The sequence below is a fragment of the Esox lucius genome, chromosome 16, assembly GCF_011004845.1.
Source record: "Esox lucius isolate fEsoLuc1 chromosome 16, fEsoLuc1.pri, whole genome shotgun sequence".
Classification (NCBI taxonomy): Eukaryota; Metazoa; Chordata; class Actinopteri; order Esociformes; family Esocidae; genus Esox; species Esox lucius.
This window is the reverse complement of record NC_047584.1, coordinates 32531080-32546483: the sequence shown is the minus strand read 5'-3', so window position 1 is coordinate 32546483 and position 15404 is coordinate 32531080. Positions and strand designations below refer to the sequence as shown.

The 15404-nt window shown below is 42.9% G+C and overlaps 1 non-coding gene across 1 annotated transcript; it reads left to right on the top strand.

Moving 5' to 3' along the window:
* Nucleotides 1–3918: 3918 nt before the first annotated feature.
* LOC105016572 lies at nt 3919–6632 on the top strand. The gene is made up of 3 exons (XR_004574570.1): nt 3919–3970; nt 4094–4136; nt 6464–6632. It is a non-coding gene; the product is annotated as an uncharacterized LOC105016572 (transcript).
* Nucleotides 6633–15404: the final 8772 nt, after the last annotated feature.

The following is a 15404-nucleotide window of genomic DNA, read 5'->3' as shown; positions in this document are numbered from 1 at the left end:
TTTAAAATTCGAATTTATTTGAATAAAACACAAGATTTATTTAAGTACATTAAATAAATTTCATTTTAAAATCTTATATACTATTAGGATGGTTTCGGGGTATGCTTTCCCTTTTCAGAATTAGATGTGAGTGAGCACAGCACAGTTTTTATGACAATGTGTTTTTTTTATTAAGATAAGATCGACAAGATGACAACGTGTCGTTTCTTTCTACAGTTTACCGGTTTTTCAAAACTCCATTCACGGACATAAAGAAACATGTGAAGCTCACAAAGAGACGGAGTACAAAACACACTTCCATTGTTCTGTCGACATAGGTGGCTTTGGGGTCTGTAGGTTCGCGTACGCGCACACACCCACCCGCACGCAAACATGCACGCGCGCACACGCACACACACCCACACAAAGTGGATCATTGAAGAACAACTGGGCGGCCTACTGTGTCTCTGCTCTGCTACATCATCATGGATATTATGTATCTCACCAATCACAACATGCAGCTCTGTCATACATATAACATGCTCACACCCACATGCACACTCACGCCTACACACACCTGTGCACACACACACACACACTCACACACACACTTCTCTGGCACCTGTCACCAAGCCACTGTGTGTGCAGCTGTTGTGTTAAAACTGGGCCACACTGCTGTTACCATAACATGAAAGTGTCATGGAGTCCCATGGTCAAAGCGTGACTTTATACCCCTGCTCTGTTCTCCAGGCCAACATTCTTCCCCTGAAAAACCAGCAGCATTACCATATTCACTACGTCCCTCTCAGGAGGCCAGTGAAGTGGATAAATGACAATGATTACAAAGTAACTAGCGTGTCCGGTAACACAGAAGAAAACGTGAGGGAGAGATTGATGATGGACTGGCTATCAATGTGCTGTGAAGGGTTATAACAGCATTTACTTTTTCCTCTGTGTCCGGCGGTTACATTTAAAACAAAAAAACACTGAGAGGGTGAACTGAATTTTCTCGCTTTATCCTCCAGTACACAACTTGTTCCGACAGGAGTTTCTTTGGTCAGCCGGTTGTGTTCTATGGTGGAGACTGGGATAAGGACTTCGGGCCCTGGTGGAATGGGGTTGTGCAATGCCTGGCAATATGAACACAAATCATTTATGCAGAACACCTACTACACTTGGTCCAATTACTACTGACACGGCCTGGAACATAGCCGCTGCTTTCTCGTGATGTCACCACCCGCGCCTGGTCTGCACAATGTGGACTTACCACAAGTGGAGTTGGACAAACATCATGGGAAAAGGAAAGGACACGTAGGATGTGTTGGACGTGTGCTGCTATAAATGTTTTTATTTTATAGTTTGCAAGTAAAAACAAATTATCTTGAAACACATGGTGACATTCTTTGTCAAGTCATTGTCTTAAAAATAAGTCAACTAAACACAAGTGCTTCTGCCATAAATAAAATCAGAACCACCTTAATTTGCTTAGGACAATAACATGGCGGCGAATATAGCCTATAGGTGCACCTTAATAAACAGTTGATTTGCATATATACAGGATATGCAGCTCCAGACCAATCCAGAAGATGTGGGAGATTTTAGTTTCTGACTCTGCAGTACTTCTGTCTGGAAAGGATCATATACAATCATATACAATATATTCACAATGTGCCTTATTAGTCTTCACTTGTCCGATCAGAAAACATGACAGGTTTAGGCAAAAACATCTGAAAGTGCAGGATTACTAATTAAAGACAGTGTTTCAGTTGAAGTGCCTTCTCATCAGATGAGGTCACCAATACCTGGGGCGTGTGACAACAAATTAACTGTACAATCTATATTCATTTCTGCACATTTCTTTTTTTAATATAGACATTCTCAAATAAAGTGTCCACGAAGAACAGTTTTTGGTTATTGATATATTGATATTACTTATTGTGACAGGGTTGTTGCTTTTCTTTGGTTCAGGGAGGTAATAATGGTTTGCACTTTGGGCCCAATTAAAGTCTGGCGAATCAGGGAGCATTGGGGTTATGCATATTTATTATGCATAACCCCAGTGCTTGCTTGCCTTTGAAGCTAAGCATGGTTGGTTCTGGTTGGTTCTGTGTTGGGAGATTTTGTTATCTCCCTTTTATTGGTGTTGGAGGTCCAGTAGGGGGCCAAGTTTCCTCTGGTCTAAAGATCAAATCCCAAAGCCACAGGGCACTGAAGGGGACATTGCCCCTTTATAGGGTGCAGTCTTTCTGATGGGACGTTATATAGATGACTCTCTGTGGTCACTAAAGCCTGGTGTCTTTGTTACACGTCCAGTACACTTCCTCATTCCATCATGGACACCAAATAATTCCCAGTTGAAATATAAAGTCCGCCAGCAACTGTGTTTGATTACTGATATATGGTTATTGCTTATTGAGATAAGGATATTGTTTTTCTTCTGTATAGTGATCCATTTTGTGTACTTTGGGCCCAATAATCTGTAGTCAAACCAGGAAGCAGAGAGGACAAATAGAAAGAAAGAATAATGAATAGAATGGATGAAGATAACATTTAGGATAATCCAAACTCTCTTCAAAACCGCAGCCTAATTCTACTAACCTACTATATTAATTCTACTAACCTACTATATTAATTCTACTAACTTACTATATTAATTCTCCTAACCTAGTATATTAATTATCCTAATCTACTATATTAATACTCCTAACCTACTATGTTAATTCTCATAACCTACTATGTTTATTCTACTAATCTCATCTCTCATCATCTCATCTTCATCCGTTTATCCGTATCGGGTCGCGGGGGCAGCAGCTCCAGCAGGGGAGCCCAAACTTCCCTTTCCCGAGCCACATTTGCCAGCTCTAACTTGGGGATCCCGAGGCGTTCCCCAGGCCAGTGTCTAAATATAATCTCTCCACCTAGTCCTGTGCCTACCCCGAGGTCTCCTCCCAGCTGGACGTGCCTGGAACACCTCCCTAGGGAGACGTCCTGGGGGTATCCTTACCAGATGCCCGAACCACCTCAACTGGCTCCCTTCGACGCAAAGGAGCAGCGGCTCTTCTCCGAGATCCTCACGGATGGCTGAGCTTCTCACCTTATCCCTAAGGGAGAAGCCAGCCACCCTTCTGAGAAAACCCATTTCAGCCGCTTGTACTCGCAATCTTGTTCTTGAGGTCATGACCCAGCCTTCATGACCATAGGTGAGGGTAGGAAGGAAAATTGACGGGTATATCGAAAGCTTTGCCTTCCGGCTCAGCTCTCTTTTTGTCACAACGGTGCAGTAAAGCGAATGCAATACCGCCCGCTGCTCCGATTCTCCGGCCAATCTCCCACTCCATTGTCCCCTCACTCGCGAACAAGACCCTGAGATACTTGAACTCCTTTACTTGGGGTAACGCCTCATTCCAAGTATTCTACTAACCTACTATGTTTATTCTACTAACCTACTATGTTTATTCTCCGAACCCACTTTATTAATTCTACTAATCTACTATGTTATTTCTCCTTACCTACTATGTTAATACACCTAACCTACTATGTTAAATCTGCTAACCTACTATGTTTATTCTCCTAACCTACTATATTAATTCTCCTAATGTTAAATCTCCTAACCTACTATGTTGTTTCTTCTAACTTACAATATTAATTCTCCTAACCCACTATGTTAATTCTACTATGTTATTTCTCCTAACCTTGTACTTTTTTTCTCCTGAAGGTGCTGCTAACCTGCTACGAAAAAGTAAATTCTGGTATTAGCATCATCTTCAAAATCAGAATTAGTGTCAAAACTATAATAACGGAATTTTAGAAAGATACCAAGATTGGGGCAGAAATATGTTAATGAACAAACCTGCCCGTGAAAGGACTGGAGGAAGAGTTCTGAAGGATGGAGTGGGAGTGGTGTCAATGCAGAGGGGTGGAGCAGGTCATTAAAGGACTGGGAGAGCTCAAAACAAGCTCATACAGAGACAGGCAGTTGGAGCATAATACAGTAAGGCAATAATAACTAAGGCTTTTGTATTATTTACAGACAGTACGCTTGTCGATTTGTTTGACAGTTGTCTTGTGAGTCTTTCAGGCTTTAAACTGCCATTTCTCTCCTTCCCCTCTTTAGATGAAGATGAAGGCTCTGGTTTCACTGTTGTTGACAGTGAATGGTAAGGCAACTCAGCGTCTGTTTCTAGATCTGTCAGAAAGTTATCACCACTTATTCTTCTGAAGAGTGATGGGTAGATTGTTTGTACATGTCGCCTTTCCCATAATGCAGCACTTACCAAAACACAGTTAAAAAATGTGTATTTATATTATGAACTCCTACATTTGTTCCTTTTAATAACTGTACAGTTGGTTGTCTCTTCCATAATAACTGTACAGTTGGTGGTCTCTGCCACTGTAATGGGAAATGCAGTGTGTGTTAAATATCCAGGACCAGGAGATCTTTAAGGGGAAACTTGTACTTTTCATTTATTTATTTATTTGGTGGGTTGGGGTTTGTTGGTCCATGGGTCCAGCCTTCATGTCTGTTTATGACCGTTGTAATGTAATGGCTCATATCTAGGTCATATATTCTCTGATAGCCACTTGATAGATCTCTCTGATGTAGATTTATGATTCAATAGTGAAGGGAATCTGAGTCTCTCAATCTTTCTGGGGTAACCCTATTAGTCTCAAAACCCAGATTAAATAGTCTTTATATTATTTGGCAATCACTAATCTGCATGTCCAGCCTTTTTATTTTGCCTCGCAATAAGGTGTTTTACCAGGTCATTGTTGAGAACAAGGAGAAGTTTTTAGTCATACTTGGCAAAGTAATTAATTGGAAATGAATGCTGTAGGTAACAGAAATGGTTTAGAGTTGCACAAATGGTTTAGAGTTGCAGAACTCTCACAAACATCTGAATGTTTCTCCACCTTACATTGTTATCTTGGAACACTTGTCAGCTCAACACTTTTGATTATATAGATTTATTCCTTTCTTAAAGACCCAGTTCAGGGCCACTCTGTTTTGCAAGCAGTCCAGGTTAATTATTCACTGTAATTTCATCAGGTTATTTCCCCACATACTGGATGGTCTTTATCTGAAATATACATTTTTTTTTGGAAGTCCAAAACACACCTGCAGCACACTGGGGCTCATTAGGGATCTTAAATTAATAAATAAGTTGTTAAACTTTGTCCAAAGCTATGTCAAAACATTATACACATTCCAATATGATTGGGTGATGATTCACACACACACACACACACACACATATACACTCACCTAAAGGATTATTAGGAACACCTGTTCAATTTCTCATTAATGCAATTATCTAATCAACCAATCACCTGGCAGTTGCTTCAATGCATTTAGGGGTGTGGTCCTGGTCAAGACAATCTCCTGAACTCCAAACTGAATGTCAGAATGGGAAAGAGAGCGTGGCATGGTTGTTGGTGCCAGACGGGCCGGTCTGAGTATTTCACAATCTGCTCAGTTACTAGGATTTTCACACACAACCATTTCTAGGGTTTACATAGAATAGTGTGAAAAGGGAAAAACATCCAGTATGCGGCAGTCCTGTGGGCGAAAATACCTTGTTGATGCTAGAGGTCAGAGGAAAATGGGCAGACTGATTCAAGCTGATAGAAGAGCAACTTTGACTGAAATAACCACTCGTTACAACCGAGGTATGCAGCAAAGCATTTGTGAAGCCACAACACGCACAACCTTGAGGCGGATGGGCTACAACAGCAGATGACCCCACCGGGTACCACTCATCTCCACTACAAATAGGAAAAAGAGGCTACTATTTGCACGAGCTCACCAAAATTGGACAGTTGAAGACTGGAAGAATGTTGCCGGGTCTGATGAGTCTCGATTTCTGTTGAGACATTCAGATGGTAGAGTCAGAATTTGGCGTAAACAGAATGAGATCATGGATCCATCATGCCTTGTTACCACTGTGCAGGCTGGTGGTGGTGGTGTAATGGTGTGGGGGATGTTTTCTTGGCACACTTTAGGCCCCTTAGTGCCAATTGGGCATCGTTAAATGCCACGGCCTACCTGAGCATTGTTTCTGACCATGTCCATCCCTTTATGACCACCATGTACCCATCCTCTGAATAATTTCAAATTGGTTTCTTGAACATGACAATGAGTTCACTGTACTGAAATGGCCCCCACAGTCACCAGATCTCAACCTAATAGAGCATCTGGATGGGATGTGGTGGAACGGGAGCTTCGTGCCCTGGATGTGCATCCCACAAATCTCCATCAACTGCAAGATGCTATCCTATCAATATGGGCCAACATTTCTAAAGAATGCTTTCAGCACCTTGTTGAATCAATGCCACGTCGAATTAAGGCAGTTCTGAAGGCGAAAGAGGGTCAAACACAGTATTAGTATGGTGTTCCTAATAATCCTTTAGGTGAGTGTATATATATATATATGTTACAGTATTCTAAATGTAAAGTACTTTTCAAGCATGTTTCTCTACTCCACAGTGGCCCTGGGTGTACCACATGGGTTAATGGATGAATGGGTCGCAGCACCAAAACCAGTTCTGCCACTTGACAGTCAAGGCACAGTGGGACAGGGAAAACCAGCTGGCTGGAACCCGGAGACAATTGTGGAGAGAATCCCATTGACACCTGCTGACCTGAGCCCACTGGTGAAGGACAAACCAGAGGAACTGAGCCCTAAATTGCAGGACAAACCAGAGGAACCGAGACCTAAATTGCAGGACAGACCAGAGGAACTAAAGCCACTGGTGAAGGACAAACCAGAGGAACTGAGCCCTAAAGTGCAGGACAAAAAAGAAGTGCAGAGACCAGTGGAGCAGAAGAACGAAAATCCAGCTGAATGGACGCTTGTGATCCAGGATAAACCAAAGAACCAAGGGGAGATGGATAAACCAAAGCAAGCCAAGGAGGATTCTGGGAAACTGAGCCCTGTTGTGCATGAGACAGCAGAGGGAGTAGTGGCACCTGTGATGGAGGCGTTTGTGGGGGAGGTGTCTCTGCCTGAGCAGGAGTCAGAGGCTGAGATGGAGGAGGATCTACTGAGGATTGGCATGGAAGATTCTGATATTGGGAAACCAGAGATGAGGAATATACCAGAGCCAAAGATGGGATTGGAATTGGAAGAGCCAGAGATTAGGGAACCAGACCAGATGGAACGAAGTTTAGAAATGGACCCAGAAGTGAAGCTAGACCCAGAGGTTGAGATGGCATCAGAGATGAAGATGGCGTCAGAGATGAAGATGGCGTCAGAGATGAAGATGGCGTCAGAGCTGGGGATGGAGTCAGAGCAGGAGATGGAGTCAGAGCTGGAGATGGAGTCAGAGCAGGAGATGGAGTCAGAGCTGGAGATGGAGTCAGAGCTGGAGATGGAGTCAGAGCAGGAGATGGAGTCAGAGCTGGAGATGGAGTCAGAGCTGGAGATGGAGTCAGAGCAGGAGATGGAGTCAGAGCTGGAGATGGAGTCAGAGCTGGAGATGGAGTCAGAGATGAAGAAGGCACGTGGTCTAGGTGGTCTAGGTGAAGAACAGATTTACATCCCAGAGGAACAACCAATCATGGAGCTGGAACCAGAAACAAGGGATTTGCCTTCGGGAGGGAATACAATCATGAAAGATTACAACATCATGGGGGAGGAGCCAATGGAAAACATGCCTGTGATGAGGGCGGATCACGTCCAGTCTGAGGAACCAATCGTGGAGCTGGAACCAAAACTGAGGGAGGCGCCTTTGACTGGACATCACCCAAGGATGGACTTGGCTGTGGTGGCAGAAGATCCAGTTCTGGAGTTGGAACCTTTAGAATGGGAGACGCCTCGTAGTGAAGAGCAATTACTATTGGAGGAGAGGGTTCGATTTATTCAGAGGCCTCTCATGGAGCAGCCAATGATGGGTGAGGGGCCCATGATGGATGGAGCATCATACATGAGAGTGGAGCAAGAGAGGATGATGCAGTCTTTAAATATGGAGGAAGAGGGGTTCTAGCAACCTGATAATGTATTAACTAACAATAATGTAATAACTAGTAATAATGTAATAATAATAACTTGGGAGGGCTGTAATAAAAATGATAATATATAATGGTAAACATTTGCACCTAATGTAATAATTTACTGCAGTATTGACTGATTATTACATTATTTAATGGGTAAAAAATAAGAACTGATAAAGCAACAATGTACTCAGACTGTATTTACCTTGTTTATTAATTGGCTATGAAGAATCCCACTTCCAAAACACTTACCCTTACTCTAGGTTTATTTATCAAGCAGCTGCCACATACACACACATACTAGAGAGAGACAAAGAGAGAGAAGAAATGTGGACAATTTACTGTGTTGTTTCACTCCAATTTGCTTGTGAGACAGGAATATGGTCACATTTGGTTCATATTAAAGCGTGATCTGACTAGTCTAGCTAGACTCTTTCAAGTTCAAGTTTTATTTGTCAAATGCACCATCTCATCCTGCACAATGAAATTGTTGTGACATGGCACCCAACAACTACGTAATGAGAATTAAGTTAATAAATATACATAAATATAAATAACACTGAACACTAGCAGCAGTTTGAAAAGAGGACTAGCAGCAATATGTTTCATATTAAGTCTCGTATTAAAAACGTAATGGGGTTTTAAAGGCTTAGTAGATGTTTCATCATTATACTGACTTGTATACCTCAAAGACCACTTCAAACTCTGTAACTATTAATGCATTTTTAGATAAATGTGAACTTTCCAGACTAAGTGCGGAAGATGGTGATTCCTTGAACTCTGACCTCACAATTGCAGAGGTTCGGAGCGCCATTGCCTCCCTAAAGAGTAATAAGTCCTGATGGACTTCCAGGGGAATTATACAAAACATTCAGTGAGAATTCATCCCCGTACCTGTTGAAATTATATGAACATGCTAAGATACAGGGTAATTTGCCCCCCACCTTAACTGAGGCTGTGGTCACATTAATTCACAAAAAAGGGAAGGACTCACAGGAAGTAGGTGCTTATCGTCCTATCTCCCTACTTAATGTTGATGGGAAATTATTTGCCAAAATATTAGCTAACAGGCTGAATCCTTTATTGGGAAAGCTAGTTCATAAGGACCAGACGGGTTTCATACCAAATAGGAGTGCTACTTTTAATCTTAGACATCTTTTCAATATTAAATATACAAAGAGAGGTCCACCCACTGATCTTGTCATACTTGCATTTGACCAGATTGAGTGGTGTTACTTATTTGAAGTTCTTAATAGGTTAAATTTTGGAAATAAGTTCCTGTCATTAATCAAACTCATTTACAAGAATCCTACAGCTCAAATCCCAACAAACCGGACAATATCCTCTCCGTTCAGCTTACATAGAGGGACAAGGCAGGGGTGTCCACTATCCCTTGGCTATTGAACCTCTAGCCCAATGTATTAGAATGGAAGCCCAGATTTATGGCTACTCCACCAAAGACACTAATAATAAGATATCAATATACGCAGATGACATATATAACGAGGCCTCAACTTACCATCCCTAATCTTCTCGATGAAATCAACCTGTTTGGGACCTTTTTGTGTTATCGGATCGATTTGTCTAAGAGCGTTTTAATGCCGGTCCAAATGAGTGACTTAACACACCTAGATCACTTTCCATTTACAGTCTCTCCAGAGAAATTGACCTATTTGGGGATAGAAGTGACAAAACAGTACTCATCTCTATTCCAGGCAAACTTCCCCCCTCTAATAGAGTGATTACAGACTAGAATATTATTCTGGGACACGCTCCCAATTTCTTTAATTGGGAGAATCAATGCTATAAAGATGATTTTCCTCACACAATTGTTATACCTATTTCAGAACATCCCAATGTTTCTAAAAATATATTTTTTTAAAACCTAGATTCTTTAATAGTTCCTTTTCTGTGGGGACACAAAGTTCACAGAATAGGTAAAAAACATCTCTGTAGGCCAAAGCCAGAGGGGGGATTGGCACTACCAGACTTTTTGCTATATTACTGGGCCTCAGCGATTAAGATTTTTATTTGTATTTATTATTGTACTTTTATTTTATTTTTTATTTTGAATTAGTTATAAAATAAGCTCTCAGAATGTACAAGTGAATTGTATGTCAAATCATATGCTTTAATAAAAAGACATAAAAAAAAAAAAAAAGAGAGAACATGACCCAACTTCACCCCTAAGGTGAGAGGAGGAATTGAGGGAGAGGGGGGTTCCACACAAACACACAACATCCCATAATACCACACATACACACACAAACACACAACATCCTATATTACCACACATACACACACAGACACACAACATCCCATATTACCACACATACACACACAAACACACAACATCCTATATTACCACACATACACACACAGACACACAACATCCCATATTACCACACATACACACACAAACACACAACATCCCATATTACCACACATATTACCACACATACACACACAGACACACAACATCCCATATTACCACACATACACACACAGACACACAACATCCCATATTACCACACATTCACACACAGACACACAACATCCTATATTACCACACATACACACACAGACACACAACATCCTATATTACCACACATACACACACATACACACAACATCCCATATTACCACACATACACACACATACACACACACACACAGACACACAACATCCCATATTACCACACATACACACACAGACACACAACATCCTATATTACCACACATACACACACAGACACACAACATCCTATATTACCACACATACACACACAGACACACAACATCCTATATTACCACACATACACACACATACACACAACATCCCATATTACCACACATACACACACATACACACACACACAGACACACAACATCCCATATTACCACACATACACACAGACACAACCACACGTGTACATGTAGAATGATTGCAATAACTGCTTTCTACCACAAGGAGACTCACTTGCAAAGTCCTGAACTGCCAGTGCTAAATTCTCTTCAGAAGTCCAAGGAAGGGTTGGCGCAGATTAAGCTGAGTTCTCTGATCCGCCCCAGACTGTCAGTGAGTCATTCACTGCCTCTAACTCAACCTGACAGGGACGATGTGTAAACAGCCTTGACGTCTCTACAGTTCGACAGGCAGACTAACTTCACTCAAGGCCACCTGCTCTCCATTCCCATTCACACAGTTGGTAGGTATGTTATGGACCTGAGGGGACTGAGGACACACACACTTGGGTTGGAGGACTGTTACATGGATGTATGTTTGTCTGTTTGTGCTTGTGTGTGTGTGTTTTGTTTCCCTCTGTTCTGTCAGGCAGATCATTTAATCTGGTTGGATTGTCCGATTCGTCCTCTTAGGTTTGGCTGCCTGGCTAGCCCAATCACCAGGCAGGAAAGGAGCATTGGGTGGCGCTAATGGCCATCATCTGTGTTTTTAAAAATGGTACCAATAGTGTTATATTGGAGAGCATATTTGGCTAGCTATGGGAACTAAACAGAAAACTCCCCAGCAAACAGATTATGTAAATATTGTTGTTGCATGCGGACAAATTAGTCAAACTATAATTGCTGATGTGACTATAATTGCTATTCTGTTCTGTGGGCTGGGTGTTCCTGACGTCTGGGGGCGTTCCTCTGCTCTGACTAGGAAGGAACCGGGAGCAGCCTCTAGACACTGATCTAAATTCAGAAGACATGCTGCCTCTAGACACTGATCTAAATTCAGAAGACATGCTGCCTCTAGACACTGATCTAAATTCAGAGGACATGCTGCCTCTAGACACTGATCTAAATTCAGAAGACATGCTGCCTCTAGACACTGATCTGAATTCAGAGGACATGCTGCCTCTAGACACTGATCTGAATTCAGAGGACATGCTGCCTCTAGACACTGATCTGAATTCAGAGGACATGCTGCCTCTAGACACTGATCTGAATTCAGAGGACATGCTGCCTCTAGACACTGATCTAAATTCAGAGGACATGCTGCCTCTAGACACTGATCTGAATTCAGAGGACATGCTGCCTCTAGACACTGATCTGAATTCAGAGGACATACTTCGCCCCGTGGCCAGTGTTTGAGGAAAATAAGCTGATCCGAGATCTGTGCTTAAAGACACCCACCACCTCAAGCTGTGTGAAGACAGCTGTCTTCGGTTTTGTGATTTTTTTTTAACTATGCTTGTTGGGTATTCCACTATAACATATCCATTCCAGTATGAATTTCCAGTTACTTAAATTTTTCTGTTCAGCAGTGATATTATTGTTCAATAAAAATAAAAAAAGATATTAGGAGCCAAAAAAAGACACTGGATTTAATTTGTATGTAGAACAGGGCTTCAAATATTTCTGAAAGCGACTAATTGACTGTAACGAATGATGTCAATAAAGGGCTGTTTTTAGAGAGGTTATTCCTGCTTGTGTTTTTGATTTCGCCGACTTCCCCAAGCGCTCAGTGTTTCGGCAGACAGCGAAAGCTGAGCACACGGGTGACAGGAAAGAGCCGTTGAGAGGGCTTTGACCAAGCACTGTTTACTCAGCCACCATTGTCCCCTGGATGCCTGACCGTTATACATCCAACATACTGGCCATCCTACTGGGACTTGTTTCCTTCTCTGGCTCAAAATAACAAACGTTATATTGTCCCTTGCATGTCGTCTGCAGGACCAGCGACAAGCTGAGGGGTTTTTGTTGTCGCGGGCAATTGTCTCCCGCGGCGACGAAAGCTATTGACCCATCCAGCTTAGTGTACTTTAAATCTCAGTCAGGGCTTCCGCTGGGACTCCATGCTGGGTGTTTGCTGCTGTGCGTGAAATGTATTTGCGGAGCAGAGCTAATCGAGAGAACTACTATTTGCCCATCCACACCCATCCCATCAGAGTTAGAGAAGATTAGCACCTTTCAACAAACACACACATGCGTACACGCAAAAACACACACGGAGACACACACATCCAGAAACAGAAGCCTGGTGTCTGTGAGTGTGACTCATTTTCCATTGGACCACGGAGGAAGGATTAGCAGCTTTCAGGTGACAATCAACCATGTCTAATCTTTCTAATGTAATCCCTAATCAACACACACACACACACACACACAATTGATTATACAAATCTTATGTACAGTCCCACAGGAAAAGTGTTACCACTCAGAGAACTTCTCTCTGATAATCTGTCCACCCCTCTCTCTCCCTCTGTCCCTCTCCCTCCCTCTGTCTCCCTCTCTCCCTCTGGTCCCTCTCTCTCCCTCTGGTCCCCCTCTCTCCCTCTGGTCCCCCTCTCTCCCTCTGGTCCCCCTCTCCCAGGCTCTGGTCCCCCTCTCCCAGGCTCTGGTCCCCCTCTCCCAGGCTCTGGTCCCCCTCTCAGCCTCTGTCCCTCTCCCTCTCCAGAGGTTCCATGGAAGTCTGAAACAACCACAGCCAGTTTGAGGGATCAGAAGCAGGTCACTCGGCGCGCTAACAGGGAACCTGGCCGTTGGCAGCTTGTAGTGGATCGGCCCACAATGCAATGCCAATCTATTTTTGGCAGGGAAATATCCACCAGCTTTGCGACGCTTCACCTGACTAAGTCAACCGTTTCCAATCATATCTGGCGATTGGACAATCAATCATTCAAATGCATTTTGTAAAGCCCTTTCTGCATCAGCAGTTGTCTCAAAATGCTTGAACAGAGAGCCCATGTAAAAATCCTGTAGAGCAACAACAACAGATTGATTCACATCCATGACAAATGTGTCACAGCCTCTTAACAGTGACATTGCATACCGCTGAACAGTTCCCCGCGTGGGGACAGCTTTTATGTAAATATCCTTGACAAATAATATTAAGGATGAGCCATTTGATAAACGCATGATGAAAGCCATTCAATGCGTGTCCCTCAGAGAACGGGTTCTCACGACAAACCAATCCCCACGAAGACCTAATCTTGGTCCAAGAAACTGTCGCTGCGTGTCGGCATGAGTCCAACAGTTCCCCTGACACACAGCTGTTGCTGCTTTTGCTACTGCAATGTGTCCTATTTCCTCTGATGAACGGCCTGGGGTTACTGTTCTGGTGTTGGTGACTCAGCGGAGCAGCTTTGTCTTTCACTGGGGGCAGTTTGCTGAGGCTCTGGGGGATGTCCAGACACAGATTGAGTTTCTATATCTCATTGAATAGAACAGACTGTGTGTGTGTGTGTGTGTACAATCTCTAAGCCCAGACACACCTGTTTCTGCAGGGTGTTTCGAGAGCGAGTAAACCCCCCAGCCTTGCGAACATGTACAGGCTGGATCAGACTTCAGCCCATCGGCCCTAAATCATAAACTCTACAATGTCCACTGCCATAGTTCCACTGAAACACCACAAAACAACTGTATATTTTAAGGCAAACAAACAGTATCACATAAATCCCAACTTCAACTCCCACTCACCCATCCATCAGGATAGGCTCTCCCACAGATCTTTCCATCAAGATAGGCTCTCCTACAGAGGTGGAAAGTGAGGGGGGTAGTTTTAGAAAGTCAGTGGTGGTGAAAAAAACTGAAGAAGTGAGCCAAGTCATTCCCTGGCCATTCTTGATAGGCGGAGAGGGGATTGGACTGGGGTCAGCATTAATCAACCCCACACTGACCAGCTTTACACAGCACAGTACATCCAAAGGACCTCCACATAGTGTGTAGTTGTAGAATGTGAGCCACAGGAAGTTATCACCACGCATGACAATTAGGCACTAAAAGGGTTAATAACTCTGGCTGATTTAAAATGTTTTGGTTAATAAGTCAGGGTTAATAAACCTGGGTTATTAAGTCTGAGTTAGTAACACTGGGTTAATAACGCTGGATTATTCAATCAATCAATCAAATGTATTTATAAAGCCCTTTTTTACATCAGCAGTTGTCACAAAGTGCTTTTACAAAACACCCGGCCTTAAACCCCAAGGAGCAAACAACAGTAGTGTTGAATTTCAGTGGCTAGGAAAAACTCCCTAAGAAAGCATACATTTAGAAAAAAACCTAGAGAGGACCCAGGCTCAGAGGGCTGACCAGTCCTCTTTTGGCTGTGCCGGGTGAACATATTAAGAGTACAAATTCTAATAATTAATAAATGCATGTGGGCTGAGTCCAGAGTCTATTTTCCATCCAGGTCGGAAACATGACCAGATGGACAAGGACCGGGACAACACAGGGGAGGCGAGAGGTGACAGTACAGTAGCAGCTGAAATCGTCAGGTATCATCTTGATCTGTAACACAACCAGGAGGACTTTGGACAGGGACAGCAACGGGTATTTCAAGCCAGGTACTCCTCAGGTGTGGGCCAGGACCTCATGTTCTCCTAAGTTTAAAACGTCAGGGGACAGGGAACATTTTGAAAACGCATTTCTTAGATCTACAAGGAATTATCGTGGAGAAGGAGAACTGACCCTACTCCCCCAGCAC